We start from the raw sequence: 14,059 nt of genomic DNA on the forward strand, positions 1-14,059 counted from the left end.
GACTTCCTTTTCAGTCCAGTTTCTTACCCTCCAATAGAGTCACAGACGTAAAGCCTCCCCGCGACGCCACGTGTGGGAGTAAGGCCAAGTTCGGCTTACCATCGGTATTGAGACATCGTGTATATTAATATTTGAATAGTCATATTTGGCACTATATCGTCGAGTTGGACGTAGTCTATTAAGCTAATAATAGTCTGTTAATATATAGTGCTTCGTGCGGTGAGAATACTACCGTAGTCAGTACCCCATCGTTTCGGGCAGAGAACTGGCTGCTTATCCAGGGTGGTTGACCCCACGTGAAGCTGCACCCGAGGAGCCCCAGAGCCGACGAGCGAGTGGACCTGTATACCGGATTATTCTACCGACGACAGCCTGCCTTCCCCGGCACGGATTATGCTTTGTATACGTTGATTATTCCATGGATAAAGACCCCCGACACTGCCGTGTGTTGGAACCCCCCCCCCTGGAGAGGACGCAAGGTGAGGAGACGCTCTGCAAGACGAGGTCGCTTCACGTCTCTCCTCCGTGGACCGGAGGACGCCGGCCCACAAAGAGTCCACCTGCTTTCATCTGTGGTCCAAGGATCGCCGGCGCATTGAACGGCACTACAGTGGGTTCACCTGGGATACCCTTGGCCGGATGAGGCAGCCGGATTCTACCCCCCCCCCCTCCTACTCCTGTCGGCTTACAAGCGACCGGATTAACCCCCCCCTAGTGTATCCAGCCTATAATCATTAAAGTATCATCGCTGTTATTCCTTAACTATTCCAGGTCGTATATGTACCACCTGCGCCTTCAGAGATTGGACATTCTCTATTGATATACTGACGAATACTCTTGCCATAAAAGTGCATACTAATTCCCATTCATAAATGTGATTGATTTGATTAAGTGCTTGCTCTACACACCATCGCTGTGTAGAAATAAAGACCTATTTCTAATTCGTACATTTGTGTTGGATCCGTTTCATCTACGTGACAGTGTTCATCATAATATATTTATGCCGAGTACTGGGTGGCCGAATATTAAGTACAAAGGTAGTGGTAGTAAGTATCATATCTAGTAATACAGTCAGGGAATTGTACCCCTCAGTTACACGGACCATTCCTCAGTTACAAGATTATTATTTTCTCACAGTAGTGTGTGTATTTTTGGCTAAAGTAGATAGAAAACAGTACTGTGCAAAAGTCTTAGGCACCCAAGAGTATTTATATAAATTGTCTTAGATGTTAATAAACATTTCTGTATTAGTGTGTCAGTAGACTACTCTTTTAGATTTTTAGAAACGTTTAATAAAATTATTTTTGAAAGCATCTTCATGGTTTAATGCAGACATATGTTGCAGGGACTATTTTAATCGTCATGTTGGCGTGACTGTATGCTTCAAAGGGTTAAATCAAGCATTTTTAAGGGCTTTAGAGGAAATGTCAGAATATCGTGATGTATCGTGTATCATGACATAGCGAAAAAATATCGTGATATCATTTAGCGGCCATATCGCCCAGCCCTAGAATAAAGAATAAAATAAGCCTAAAGTGAGCCACACACAGCAGGCGATTTTTGCCAGGCGACCGACTTTTTTTGCGAGGCGACCGACATAATTGTATTGCTTCCATTGTTATGAATGAGACAACCCCCACGGCAGGAGATTTTCAAGTGACGATCGCGCAGCAACTTCTGTCGCCTGGCTAAATATCGCCTCAATCCTATTTTTTTTAGGCGACGGCAGGCGACACAGCAAGGACAATGAGCAAATAACATGACTTCTACTGGTGTATCATATAAATTAATTTATCAATACATTCATTGATCAATACCCTACATATTATTACCATGCTACTTATGTTAATTATTATTTAACAGGAACAATTTAAATACATAACGTTAGTTGGAGATGGGATGTGTGTGCTAATTTAAGGCAGTCAATGAGTTGTGCTCTCTCTCTCTCTCTCTATAGACTGGTCTATCTCTCTCTCGACCAGTCTATCAAGAGAGAGAGATAGACCGGTCTATCGAGAGAGAGAGATAGAGATAGACCGGTCTATCCTACATTACGCACAACTAGGGATGTGCGATATTATCGACCTACCGATATTATCGGCCGATATCGGCATTAAAATGTGATATCGGAAAATATCGCTATCGGTTTAAAAAGAAAATTGTTTTTTTTACATTTCTATAACCTTTATTTACCCAGGCAAGCAAGTAAGAACAAATTCTGATTTTATTTATTGTCAAAAGTATGCATAATGTTGTGTTAACCCTGCACATATCGGTATCGGTTGATATCGGTATCGGAAATTAAGAGTTGGACAATATCGGTATATCGGTATCGGTAAAAAAGCCAATATCGAGCATCCCTACGCACAACCAATGAGTCTATCTGAAGGCCACGGACCGGTTTAATGTTGGCATTATTTTTACGGACCGGCACTTCAAGGTGTGGCTGCTCCGTAATAAACTATCGATTTATATGGAATTCGTTAAACGTATCCATTGTCTTACTTATTATTAAACATTTTATTTATTTCTCCCAAATGAAGGTTCTGAAAGTCCGTCTCTGTCACAAGCGTAATGTAGGATAGACTGATAGACCGGTCTATCCTACATTACGCGCAACCAATGAGTCTATCTGACGGCCACAGACCTTTTTTTATTTAATTTTTTTTATCGTCTTTTTTCCCCTCCTTCTTTTTCCGATTTTTTTCCCATCCCACTGTTAGTCGTTATGCCAATTCCCAACCCCCTTCCTTGTTGCGCACTTTCCCCTACTGTTGGTCCGAGAGGCCGGAGACTGTCACATGCTTTCCTCCGACGCATGTGCAGCCAGCCGGCAGCCAGCCTGGCCGCGCAGATTCTCACTGGGAGAGTGTAACGTGTGGGAGGCCGCACTACCTCTCACCAGATCCTACCTTCGCTGAGCAGGCGCCCCGACCAAACTGTAGGGGTCGCTGTCCACAACGCCCAGGACCCACCCACGGCTCCCCTCCCCCTAACTCAGCCAAACGAGTTAGTATAGCGATGCTGACTCTCCGGGAGTCGAGACCACAGCCTCTTGCATTGGTGACGAGCACAATCTCCGCTACGCCACCTGACCGCCATCACAGACCGGTTTAATGGACCCGAGCGGTCATGTCTGGTGTGGGGTGCTAAGCGATTGTAGTTGAGCGACAGCCGATCGCATCGCCAGGCGACGTCGCTCGCCCACGGTCTGCTTTGGATTTGACAATAAAATACGGTCCGGGATTTACATTTCCTGTTATGTATATACATTCTAATATAAAATATACAGTAAAAATATACAGAAATCTACAGTAAGTGTAATATTGAACAATGTTGTTTTAAAAGTAAAAGTCCAGGAAGATGGTAACTGGCACAGTGAGGCACAGTGATGCATTGTAAAGTCTGATGGCTGTCGGAATGAAGGACTTCCTGTGCCGTAGGGCTGTCCCGGTAACCGCATCACCGCAATCCTGCGGTGTGTCAAGGCACCCGCGGGTGTAGAACAGACAACCGCGACAACCACGGGTAAAATAAAAGGGGCGTCATCATTTTTAACTTAATTTAATGACAAGGAGTCCGTTTTCCAGTAGCATGAGCTAACTTCACGTTTCCATACAGTTTACAACTCACATGTGAAATCAGGATTTATTTTCATATCCCGGACTCGAGCCCCCAATGTATACCTTTTCCTGTATTAATCTGAACCGTAGTAGAGTACAGGGGAGTACACTCTAGGGCCGAAGTGCCGGTCGTCGGGACCACGCCAGCGTTGTGGATGGCTAGCCTGTGGATGGCTAGCGTCGGGACCACTCCAACGTTATAGATAATTGGTGGCGTTGGTGTGGTCCCGACGTTGGCTGTGGGCTGGCTATCTGTGGCGTTGGTGTGGTCCCGATGTTAGCTATGGGCTAGCTATCTGTAACGTTGGTGTGGTCCCGATGTTAGCTATGGGCTAGCTATCTGTAACGTTGCTGTGGTCCCGAGTGTGGCGGTGAGAGGCAGCACTTAGCTTCCCCCAATGATGAACAATGATGACACAAGTTGTGATATTTAACTAGCTATGTATGTGCATTCAAATTCACTAACGTTAAAATAGTGTTATAATAACGTTAAATGTTTGCTCAAATAACGTTAGTTTTAAGTTGGAGAAGGGCATATATCCCACAACACATCGCTCTTAAAACACATTGGGGACGAACCACGTATTTATACGTGCTTCGAATCCATGCGTTGTGGACAGAATCACGTATAAAGCCGTGGCAAGTTGTTATTGCATTTATTCCATTTTAATAACCTGTTCAAGGTCGCCGAGCGGCACTGCAGATTTTCAATACTCTATGAATTCTACAATATGCAATACCGGCCAGATCCTCTTAGGGGCGCTATCGCGCTACTGCAATGTGCCCTGTGGGCGAACGGATCACTTTTTTTATTTTCTTTCAATGGAGATTTTTAGTAGCCGGATTCTGAATCAGCATCCTGTACCTTGGATTACGTTTCGAATAGCAGATTTCACCATGCAATAAGGGGATTTATCATCAGCCAATGGACATATCGATCTACCAGATGGCGATCGATAACGGGGAAATGCTCGGGGGTATCCCACCGGCTCATGGTAAGATCTTTTTCACGTAAATTACAGCCCGATCAGAGCTTGCTATGATACGATCAGCGTATGTGGCTAGTTAGACGAACACTGTTATTGGTAATCAATAATAATAAACAACGTCCCCCGCCCCCCCCCCCCTTTCATGCATACATGCTTTGGGACAGTCCCGATCATATGCAGTTTTAGTTATTTCTGTAGCATCTGTAAAACGGAAATGCCATTGGATATAATGTTAGCAGCTATTAGCAATTTATCTAGCTTTCCAGAAAATATACTAGCCCAAATCCGCTATAAAGCTTATATTCACGGCGCTATAAAATGACAACCTATTGATGATTTTTTTTTTCTTTACGCCATTTTGAAGGGACGGTTTATGAACTCAATTGACAATGAGAATGGACAGATAGCAATACTATAAAGTATAGATTTAGCTCTACAAAAAGCCACAGGTTTGTTTACAAAAGCTGGTCCTCAACCATTATATTAGACGGGCCCCAGTGGTCGCGAAAGTGTTAAAGGAGCAGGCAACACCCTACTACTTGTATCACATTTCAGAACGTTGAGGGACAAATGGATAGATTATCAAACATGTTTAAAATTGTTTCGGGACTCCTACGACCTTAGAAATATTTTCTAATCACGATCGCCGGTAAACTCGCATGTCTTAATAATAAAAAAATATATATACAGGTATATAAAAAAAATAAAAAAATGAAAACTTTTTTTAATTGATTTTTTTAATAGAAGTGCGGTACCACCGCATCCCGCGGTAGGGATGGGTACCTTTCACATTTGAACCGATACCGGTACCGGTACCTGTGAATCGATACCGGTACCCAACGGTACCTTTTTTCAGTACTTTAGTCTCAAGAAATGTAATTTACCTACCTCAGTCGTAAAAAAAAAATTCAAACTTCAAATAACTACAATTTCGACAGTTTTCGGCTTGCCATTAGCCACACACACAACCGCGGTGAGAAAATGTCATACCGCGACAGCCCTACTGTGCCGTTCAGTGCTACATCTTGGGAGTCTTAGTCTAGCACTGAACGTGCTCCTTCTGTCAGCCAAGTCTGTGTATAGTGGGTGGGAGGGGTTGTCCCTGATGGCATGGAGCTCCTCCTCTCCGCCACCACCGCTAGAGAGTCCAGCTCCATCCCTACCACGTTACTGGCCTTCCTGACCAGCTTATCCAGCCTGTTTGTGTCCCCCGCTCTCAGTCTGCTGCCCCAGCAGGCCAGAGCGTAAAAGAAGGCGCCCGCCACCACTGACTCATAAAACATTCTCAACATCCTTGTACAGACGTTGAAGGATCTCAGCCTTCTGAGGATGTAGAGTCGGCTCTGGCTCTTCTTGTAGAGTGCCTCTGCGTGTTTTGACCCGTTCAGTTTGTTGTCGATGTGGACTCTGAGGTATTTGTAGTCCTCAACCATGTCCACATCGACCCCCCTGATGGAAACGGGGGTCACAGGTGTACTCCTCCTCCTCCCCAGATCCCCAGCCAGCAAACAGGTACCCATTCCAGAGCCTACAAATCTTTAGTGGGGATCCACTCAAGTTTAATCATTGGAAGTTGTCCTTCCAGACACTAATTGAGAGGAAAAATATTCCAACCACAGAAAGATTGTTCTTCCTTCAGAAATATGTTGGAGGAGCAGCTAAAGAACCCTTGGAAGGTAATGTTCTGATGGCTTCAGAAGACTAATTTCTCACAATGCAAGTCTAAGGGCGGGATCCACTAAGAATGCATTGTGCGGTGGGAATTGCACCCTTAACTGCGCGGGGTTTGTGTGCGGCATCTGCACCTGACAGCGCTGAGAGAGGCAGCGAGAGAGAGCTTGGAGGATGTTCACTTGTTTAAACAAACTGTATAAACGCCATAATACTGTTGATTAAATTTGGGACTCTGTCCCTTTCAAAGTGGAGCATGGTTCGGTTTGCTGTTGGTGTGAACGCAATCAAACTTTATATAGTATCTAATCTAGGAAGTGCAGGGTTGTTGGAAGCGAGTGTGCATGAGAGAGTGTGTGTGTGTGTGTGTGTGTGTGTGACAGTGTGTGTGTGTGTGTGTGTGTGTGTGGGGAGGATTTTCCCAAAAATTATCTGTCCAATAGAATGAACGACTTGGCGACTGCATGTCCTTTGTTTACAAATTAGTAGGGGTGCACGATATTGATTTTTGACCCCGATATCGATACCGATAACTTTCTGCTCCTCAAGGTCGATACCGATAACAGATATATATAGGCCTATATATTTATTGTATTATAATTTTTATTTTTATGTATATTCCTGTAGTTTTGACCTAACCAGATTTATAATGACATGAGCGTTACTACTATGAACAGAACAAAGCCAAGAGAACAGTTTTGACTCTTCAAATGAAGTGACTATATTAATTTGTCCAAATAAATATAATTTGAGTCAATCACAAAATTCACAATCCGTCAATTTCATTAACAATGTGTTTCCCTGAACAATGAGTGAACTAAAAACCAACAGGTATTGTGCTTTGTCAGTAGGGATGGGTAGGGTACCGTTCACATTTTAACCGATACGGTACCGGTACCTGTGAATCGATACCGGTACCCAACGGTACCTTTTTTCTGTACTTTAGTCTCTAAAAATGTAATCTGCCGACCTCAGTTGTAAAAAAAAAATCCAAACTTCAAATAACCACATTTTCGACCGTTTTCGGCTTGCCATTGCCCGACTGCTTTGTTGTTGAATCAAGTCAAATCCTAAGTAAGCAAATATTGTGCGTGTAAACGTTGACATGAAAAGAAAAAAGTGAAAAAAGAAAAAGAAAAAAATGAAAGAAAAATACAAAAATTCAAATATTATTATCGGAGCTATCAATATTTTTATCTGGTTTATCGGGATGACGTCATAATTGCTGATATCGTGCATCCCTACAAATTAGGTTAGCTCAAAAAAGGGCAGTGTGAATGCAAACCAAAATCAAACAATGTATCATTCTCACATTTGGTCCACCAGAAAGTCAGACTCCAGACTATCCGTGGACTTTCAGATGTGAACACAGCCATAGCGTTTAGGGCTGTGCACTTAGTTACCACCTCGTCTGTGAAGACGGTAGGTGCATATCATTAACTGCTCGGTGCAATTGGCGCCGGGCTTTGTGGATTGAGAAATTTTTTGGATGAGGCTCATTTGCATAGAAAGGACACACACACACACACACACACACACACGCACACACACACACACACACACAGAAAGGTAGAATGGCTTATCCAGTTCATATATCAACTTATATCAACTATCCAGTTCGTTTTTATAGTGTAACGTTTGGTTACTTGAAGGAGAGAGAGAGAGAGACTGAGACTTGTTATGCGCGGCGCTAGTCAGTCTCGGAATTCTCTCGGAATGCATTTGGTAGCTTTTTTTCGGCGTCGTGCCATCGCTTTAAAGTCACAGTGAAGATTGATTTGTATGACCGACGGCTTCTCAGTTACAGTGGGTGACAATATTGTCACAAGGAAAGATGAAATTACCTACCTGGGTTCCATCCTAGAGGCTAATCTCTCCTGTGACAAAATGGCATCCAATGTAATAAAAAAAGTCAACCAACGAACTCGATTCTTGTACCGGATCTCCTCTCTGGTAAACAAGAACACCCTGAAGACTCTGGCAGGAGCACTCATTCAGGGGTACTACGACTATGCTTGCACCTCATGGTACCAAAGCACCTCAAAGGCGCTAAAAACAAAATTACAAACATCTCAAAACAAACTGGTCAGACTACTGCTTGACCTTACTCCTAGAACCCACCTCACCCCTGCCCACTTTGACAACCTAGGATGGCTTAGAGTAGACGACAGAGTACAACAACTTGCAATGGGCCTGGTCTACAAGATACACAACACGACCAAGGTACCCATGTACATGTCAAAATACTTCCCAAAGGTCAGTGAATACCACGATCACAACACCAGAGGGAGCTCCACAAATCATGTTAAACCCAGATTCGGCTCAAATAAGGGACTAAACACGTTTCGCAATTATGCCACATCAATGTGGAACGCCCTACCCAAAGCTGTAAAGGAATGTGGATCACTACCCACTTTCAAAACCTCTCTCAAGGGACACCTACGGGAGACTGCAATTCAACACTGGCCCCTGTAAATATCCTAACCCAACCCCCTCCAATGTACAGTCATTTACCTAGTATGGTTTTGTCAATAGTTCAATGTACAATTGTGTTTGTTTGTACAGTGTCTCCTCCCCCCCCCCCTCAATGTACAGTGTTACTTGTTTATACAGTGTGCCCCCCGGCCCCCGGCCCCCCCCCCCCCCCCAACCACCTCCAATGTAAATTACCCAGTATGGTTGTCAATATCCCAATGTACCCAACCCCCCCCACCCAACCTCCTCCAATGTACAGTTTCTACGTCAAATGTATATACTCCCTTTTCTTGACTCCTTCTGTATCACAAACAGTACTGTATTTGCAAATCTGGTATGTCATAAATGTATAGATGTAGCAGTACTGACTATCTGTATGTCATGTATGTCATATATGTCTATATGAATTGAAAATGGGGGACCCTGATGGAAACAAGACAAACGTCTTTCTCAGGTCTGCATCCCCTTAACAATTGTATGTATTGAGCCGTACTGTATTGTACCCATTCTGCAATCTGTTAAATAAAGTTTTCATTCATTCATTCATTCATTCATTCATGAAAACCGATTTATGTATAATTTAGCTAGCTCGCCAAAGGTTACTGTGATCAAAGCAAACTCCCCCTCCAGGTGAATTTGTGAATCAAGATCTACACCTTTGCAAAAGATGGCACCAGGTACAGTTTTTGGCAAATGAATCTTGGACAAGGTGGAAGAAGAAGTACCTCCTGAATCTTCAGCACCGACAAAAATGGCAAAAGGACAAGAGAAACACAAAGATGAATGACATTGTCATCCTTCAAGAGGATAATTCCCCCCGAAGTCGATGGAGATTGGCAAGAGTAACAGAGGTGTATCCTGCACCGATGGAAGAGTCTGAAAGGTGAAGCGGTTAATCAGCGATTCAACCCTAGACAATCAAGGGAAACCTAGTGCTAAGCCAGTCTATCTGGACAGGCCTCTACAAAAGACTGGTCTACTGCTCCAAGCAGGTCAAGCAGCCTATTATGTTTTTTTGTTTTCATACATATTCAGTCATTCGTGTGAGATTGAATTCAAAGTGTCTTTGTGTAAAATTGAAATTGTGATGTGAAATCGCAATAATTGTGATTTGGTGGGAGTTTAACACATCAAGTGCCGTTCAGCAGGGGGCACTGTGGGCCGTCAGTAGGGCTGCAACGATTAGTCGACATAATCGACGACGTCGATCATAGAAATTTGTCGCCGCAGAATTTTAGTGTCGATGCGTCATATAAAAAGTAAACAGAGAGCCGGTAACGTTCATTCAAAACTGTGCAAATGCACCACAGGAAGTGCTGGGGCAGTTTCATTTCCCTTGTCTGCCATGACTGCATTCTGTGTACTAACGACAAAGAAGAAGAAAGCAGCAGCGAGCACTCTGGAACTGTGATGACAGCTACTCGGATCATGGGTACGTTTTAGCTTACATGTTGGAAAACAGAATGTCTCATGGATAATGCTTGCTAAGCTAATGCTATTTCAGTTAATATGTTGAGGCTGCGTGTCCACCAACTACTATGTAACGTTAGCTAACGTTAAACGGCGCCAAGCTTACAGGCTACTAGAGCTTGGCTAGGCTACCGGTGTTTACAGCTCTGTGAATTAGCACAAAGTGTCGTATTTTTGCAGACTGGAGTATTAATTAGGTAAGTTAAGATAGCTAGTGCTAACGTCCACTGTCTATATGTGCAAAAAAAGTTAACGTACAGCAGGCAGAGGGAGGTTGACATTCACAGGTGTGCAGACTTGAGCATGTGAGGTAAAACATGCACTGGAGCCCTGAAAATGAGCCGCGCCCACAGGAAGCAGAGATGGAGGGTGTGACAGAAATAATCGTTAGATTAGTCGACTAATCGAAAAAATAATCGACAGATTAGTCGACTACCAAAATAATCGTTAGTTGCAGCCCTAGCCATCAGTGCTCTGTTCAATTGGGGATAATGCTGTGTTTGCAGTGCTAAAACTATATTAAATATTATAGATATGGATCTAATAACGTTGACGATTGTCAGTGAGTTTCTTCCGGTCAACATGCAAAAAAACAGATTTTTTTCATCCGTACATTTCCGTTTTATACCGTGGTGAATATGAGTATAGTTTGAGTGATTCTGAGTAATCTCAGTAAAAGACGTGAAAACTGCGTTTTAGTGGAATTCCCTAAACACGTTGCCATTCCTCGCATGGATCAACAATCAATCTGAAATCAACGCTAGATTATCGGTATTATCTTTCATCATGCACGCATGAAAGGGGGTTTGGAGCGGGGCGCCCCTCCGTGCTGCGATACTACCAATGGGACACACCACACACACGCTTCGATCGTGGGAAAAAATATCGGATCAACGCAAGATTGGTAACATATAGTCCTTACCTGGTCTATGATGTACAGCAAAAAGAATAATCTAATTATCTGATCGCCATTCCAAATATTCATCGCGATCGCTTGTCCGACGTTATCCAGCATTGCACATGAACGGGCGGGCGGGGGGACCCTAGTCGAGGTAACTGTGGTGACTGCTTGTCTTGCCGGAGTGTTCAGACCCCGCCCCCACGCCGCAGCTCGGCCAAGAAAACAAACCACATAGTTTCAAATGGAGTGCAATAGCGGCCGCAAGGCGTTAGGCGGCAGTATTGGCCGTTTGCAATCTCAGACAGATTCAGGACAGCCTGCACAAGGTGCCACGATGGATTATGAATGGCAATAGCTAATAAAAGAAATAACAAAACAGAAACGTAGATCTACGTTTCTGGCACTCAACGGTCGGGCCACAGAAATGTAGATCTACGTTAACGGCACTCAAAGGGTTAACTGCCACAAATATTGTATGGCCTTGTTTCATGCATTTTCTTTGTTAATATATTTTTCCATAATTTACGTTCTTTAATATTTATTTTGTTTGAGCGGAAAGTTTATTTTAGTTCGTGTTGCACCGGGACATTTTTAGATGTTGCACATAAACACCTGCACAGGTGGGGCTCACACTAAAGGCACACACCTGTTGCTAATTTGTTTGGCTCAACTCTGGTCTGAGAGGAAGATGCATGAAGATGTGACACTAATTATGTCATTTGATGATCGTTTTTTTATTGTGGTTTTGTGGAGTTTTTGTTTTCCTCAAGTGGACTCATAAGCTCATTCCCTCACGGTTATGTGCGGCCAGCAAGGTCTGTCTTACTTTTATTAGCATTATGTATATAACATATTGGTATGCCACTGTCTACAGATGTACTTGTATTATTTATGTATGTTACCTTTTGTACAGTTTGACGTGTGGATTGAAGATTATTGAAGAGAAAATGAATCCACCAGTATCTGAAGAACCATGGCGTTGTGTGTTACCTGGAGGGAGTGATAACTTAGATATGCAGACTTGGCAGCAGAAACTGAACAGTGAGGATGTAAAGCTAGGGTTTGTCGGGTGGAAGTATGATACAGATGATTTATAGCACGATCAACTTCATCATTATTGGGAGAGTTGGGGATTCGTGGGCAGAGCTTGCAAAAAGCGGTAAATGAGATGTCAGTGGATTTGTTTGAGGAGAAATAATGTCAGCTGGGGGCCAATGTAAACAAAGGGTAAGAGTATTCCTTTTCTTCTCTGTTGTGGGGATTGCATCGCATGTATGCTTGTGTTTTTATATTGTATGTTTTTATACTGTATGTACTGTATGTTTGGCACCAAGACAAATACCAATCAACCATGTGTTGAAATGGCAATAAAGTGTTCTATCTATCTATCTTGTTGCTGTTTCATGTGTAATATTGTAGGAATTGTATTTTTGACATAGAATAACATAGGGAGGTTTGGCGTGTGAATATCATGGAAAAGTGGGAGCTGGCATGGAGGGGTGGTTCTGGGATGCTGGAACTAACCGCTGAGCCCGAGGTCGTGGGCCTAACTTGAAGAAACACCAGTGAAGGGGGGTGCCCACTTGATAACCCTGGTGATATGCTGACTCTTGCTGCTTTTGTTGAGCCTTCCCGAGGTGTCGTGGGCCTAAATTGAAGAAACACCAGTGAAGGGGGCGGTGCCCACTTGATAACCCTGGTGATATGCTGACTCTTGCTGCCCATCTAACTGCATGCTGGGTTGTGACGGCCATTGGGTTTCTTCATTGAGTGTTTATCCTTATCGTTAGTAGGGCTGCACGATTTTGGGAAATAATCTAATTGCGATTATTCTGACAGATATTGCGATTGCGATTTGCGATGCGATTATAACATATTTAAAAAAAAAATTACAAGAAGAATGTTGCTGCTTTCTGTAGTCGGGTCCCAACTGCAAAATTACTGTATTACCCTGTATTATACACTTTTACTATCATGTAGACTATTCTGCTTTGTGTTTACATGTGATGTATTGTATACATGCACATTTATTATGTTCTTGTGTGATGTATCGCACATTTTATTGCTGTGTGATGTATTGCAAATGTTATTGCTGTCATCTTGGCCAGGTCTACCTTGCAAAGGAGATCGTGTATCTCAATGGGACTTCCTGGTTAAATAATTTTTTTTTTTTTTTTTTTAATTGCAGGCTTGGCGATTTGATAATTGCATCATTCCAAATCGCGATTTCGATTAAAAAACGATTAATCGTGCAGCCCTAATCGTTAGGCCACAAGTATCTTGTGTTTTATTATAATATAAATTATGTTTAGAGATTAAAGTCAACATTTATAAAGTCAGAATAAAGTCATGATGTTTAGAGATTAAAGTCAATATTTATAAAGTCAGACTAAAGTCATGTTTACAGATTAAAGTCAACATTTATAAAGTCAGACTAAAGTCATAATGTTTACAGATTAAAGTCAACATTTATAAAGTCATAATGTTTACAGATTAAAGTAAACATTTATAAAGTCATAATGTTTACAGATTAAAGTCAACATTTATAAAGTCAGACTAAAGTCATAATGTTTACAGATTAAAGTCAACACTTATAAAGTCATAATGTTTACAGATTAAAGTCAACATTTCCATACTTGTTTCCCTGCAGTCCAAACAGCTCTTCTCCTGGTCCAGCTGTGATGGTTCTCTCAAACCAAGGTGTGAGAGGCTATATTCAGACCAATCTTGGGGAAAAGTAAGGAAAGAAATATCAGTACATTTTACATTCATCCTAATAAAACAAATTATCTAACTTTTCAGTTGAAATTCATCAAATGTATTTGTAAGGCCCGACAACACACGTTAATGTCCCCATGGGCCGGACGCGTGTAGCTTAATGCCAGCGGAAGAGTGCAAGGGCGCTTCCGCATTCTTCGCCGCGCATGCGC

At 42.7% G+C, this 14,059-nt stretch overlaps 1 protein-coding gene across 1 annotated transcript in view; it reads right to left on the reverse strand.

Annotated features, from left to right (window-relative positions):
* LOC311225913 (uncharacterized protein) overlaps positions 1 to 13,817 on the reverse strand; it is a gene marked incomplete at its 3' end in the record, with an annotated part of 53,887 nt that extends 40,070 nt beyond the window's left edge. Inside the window, exon 1 of the mRNA XM_084311304.1 lies at positions 13,766 to 13,817. The remainder of the gene's footprint in view (positions 1 to 13,765) is intronic.
* Between the last annotated feature and the right edge of the window lie 242 nt (positions 13,818 to 14,059).

This window comes from Notolepis coatsorum, assembly GCF_963971535.1.
Source record: "Notolepis coatsorum genome assembly, chromosome: 3".
NCBI lineage: Eukaryota > Metazoa > Chordata > Actinopteri > Aulopiformes > Paralepididae > Notolepis > Notolepis coatsorum.